Here is a 3,167-nt window from a genome sequence, read left to right on the forward strand (position 1 = left end):
AGATTTTCCACGCCGCCACCACCATAACCGTCAAGACAGAAACGGATGAAGGAAGAAAACCTAGCCCTAACCTAACTAGACGCCCTCGACTCGCTGGCGGAGGACAATGGTAGCCAGGTCGCCTTCGGTCCCGCCTCTCTCGCAAGGGAAGGGAAAGCGAAGCCAAAATATATGAGTTTTATTATTATTTCTAATTCAACAGTGCCCTTAGGGCGATTGAACCCTATAGGTTGATATGATTTTTTTTTCTCAACTTGACTATATTATTTTTAAAAGTTTTAAACATTTTCTTGATCGGGCATGGTTCATCCTGCTCGACGAGATTATTTTAGATTTTAAACATTTTCTTGCGCTAGTGCAGTTAACCGACACATGTGTAGTGTGTGGGTGCTCATCGCCTTGAGATGATTGACCATGTTTGATGACCACTACGGTCACCATTGACGAGGACGGTCTGGAGGATAAACAATAACATGAATAAGATGGGTCTTATAGGATACCGACATGGATCGGGGAGAGAGAGACTTGATCGATTCATGTTTATTGGTTAGGGGCATATGATGTTTTATTCTTCTGTTGCATCACATGGGCATGTTTCCTAGTAATTAATTAAGCGAGGTGGGTCAACTTCTCGAGAGAGTTTGCAAAGCTGCTCAATTAGCATATGTTTGGAATGATCTGAAAGGGATGAAGTATATTTGATATCCACTCTTCGCGACTTATAAGATAGTCTTTGCTCCATCCCATCCAGCTAGTTCCTGAGCTTCACTTTAGTAGATTTATGTTTTTTAGTGGACCGATGTTCGTGCACCATTTTCCATTGGAAAACGTTCGCATCCGGCGCGCCGGCTGAAACTTCGGCCGGTCGCGCGCGGGTCGTTCGATGCTCGTTGAATCGAGGCCTTTTCGTTGTGCCACGTCGCCACCCCGTCCTTTTTCTATTTTTCTTCTCTGCTCCACCGCACACTCCCTCGTTCCTTATCCATTCGCTGGGTGATTCATCCCCTTTTCCTCCATTCTATTCACGCCTGATTAGCTCGCGCCGGCGATGGCCGCCACCAACTCCGCGCGCTATCCCGCATGTACTGCCGCTCATCCTCTCTTTTGTCTTGGTTCCTCTTCACCGGTGAGCCGTATCACGGCGCGGCGCTGCGGACATGGTCGGCGGCGCTGTTCAGGTAGGAGACAGTCACATATGCTACAACCAGGGGTGTTGGTTTTTTGCTTGGATTGCCCCGTTGTGCTGCATGCATCAACGGCGGCCAGCAGCTACCCATGCTGCAACCAGCAGGTCCTAGCGACGAAGATGACGACCTCCTGGTGCTTCAATCGGTGAGTTTTTCTGTTGGAACCGGCCGGTGAATAGCTACATCCACATTAACAAATGCTGGAATTAGAGACTGTAAGCTTTTTTTGCTGCGTGAACATTTGATTTTTGTTACAACCGGAAGAAATTTTGCTGGAACCAGCTCTCTGTTTTGCTGGAAACGGCATCGCTGGGTGCTGGGACGGGCTCTCTGTTTTGCTACAATCAATCACTAGGAGTTCTTCCTCATGAGTCGTTTTGCTGGAACCGGTGTTCAATTTTGCTGGAACCGGGTAATTTTCTGCTACAATCGATCAATGGAGTTCTTGCTGATGAGTTGTTATTTGCTGGAACCAGTGTTCAATTTTGTTGGAACCAGGTAAATATTTGCTTCAACCGACAAATGGAGGATTTGTTGCTTTTGGAGTTTTGTGCTCGGCATGACTGTCCAAGTTGATGACCGCGGCGACACCGGCGGTGCTCCAACCATGGTGTATGTGTGCTGGAACCGGCCGCGCTAGAGCTGCAATGGTCTGGTTTTGTCAGCTACGGACATGACGTGCAGCGACGACGAGGTTATAGCAGAAGGGTGGCACGGGGGCTACGACGGTAGTGTTGCAACGAGCAGCGCCGCAAGGGGACGGGTGCTGCCGCCCCTCGCCAGAGCGCACGCGCGCGGGGGGCAAGGGCAGAGATGCTCGCGTGGAACAGGAAGGAGGGGATTTTTGTTTGCGTTGACCAACGCAAGAGAAGGAGGCGCTTCGGCGACAGGCTACAAATCACCAGACCGGAGGGAGAAGAACGAGTTGGGGTTAAGTGCCAGATCGGACGGTCCCGACTCGCTGCATCCGGCGGCTGACGTTCGACCGGCCCAACAGTTGGGCCGGCGCGCCGGCGCAGATAACCGCCCTTTTCCATTTGTCTTCATTCCACAGCGATCTCTGTTTGTCTCTTCACTCCCCCATGCCTTATTTTCTTCTTAATTACCCAACCACAATGTACTCTCTTATGTTTTTTCTAACTATCACCACGTTGCTTGCACTGTTGCACACACTCCTCTTGGCTTTATTTATACAAGCCACTCTCCTCTCCATCACCTGAAGTGCTAACTACTACTGTGTCGTGAACTCATCTTTTGTGATTTGTAGTTCAAAGTTTGAGATACAAATTCCTTAGTTAATCAGCATTTCGACCATAGTAACTTCTGAAATAGAAGTGGCCGCCTGACTGCTAATGTTAGTAGATCTGGAGATCATCTTTTGTGGCTCGTTGCTCCAATCTTAACCTGGTATGGGAGGTATTGGGGAAATTAGAGATTCTAGTGTGAAATCTGAACCATGGAGCAAGCTCTGGTTGCCCACTGAGCGATCCTTCGATGACCAAACAAATGTAGTCATACGGGAGGTATTGGGAAAATTAGAGATGCTAGTGTGGAATCAATTAAGTGTTTCTTCTGCACACTGTAGTGATCATGAAGCACTGTAACAACCCAAGGGACAGCAGCAAATCGAAAATCAATGTATCTAACTAGAAAACACTGTAGCATGAGTTTTTTATCAGTTCTTAAAAAAATTTACAGATTCTAAATAACTGTTGAAAACTAGAACATTTTTCTGTAAACTACACCACACTTTCAAATTTTGAACAATTTTTGTACACGCGAACATTTTTCCAACATAATAAACGTTTTTTTTCTAAAAAAATCAAACATTTTCCAAAATTATGAATATTTTTTAAAACCCAAACAATGTTTCAAATTTGCAATCATATTTTAAAAACATGAACATTTTACAAAAACCCGCACATTTTTTCCAAATAATGAACATTCTAAAGCTAACGAACATTTTTGAAAAATATGAAA

General features: G+C 46.0%; 1 long non-coding RNA gene across 1 annotated transcript; it reads left to right on the forward strand.

Annotated features, from left to right (window-relative positions):
• The first annotated feature begins 789 nt into the window (after positions 1-789).
• On the forward strand, positions 790-2,355 carry LOC123162228 (uncharacterized). The gene is made up of 2 exons (XR_006481108.1): positions 790-1,332; positions 1,470-2,355. It is a non-coding gene; the product is annotated as an uncharacterized lncRNA (long non-coding RNA).
• The last annotated feature ends 812 nt before the right edge of the window (positions 2,356-3,167 follow it).

This window comes from Triticum aestivum, chromosome 7B, assembly GCF_018294505.1.
Source record: "Triticum aestivum cultivar Chinese Spring chromosome 7B, IWGSC CS RefSeq v2.1, whole genome shotgun sequence".
NCBI lineage: Eukaryota > Viridiplantae > Streptophyta > Magnoliopsida > Poales > Poaceae > Triticum > Triticum aestivum.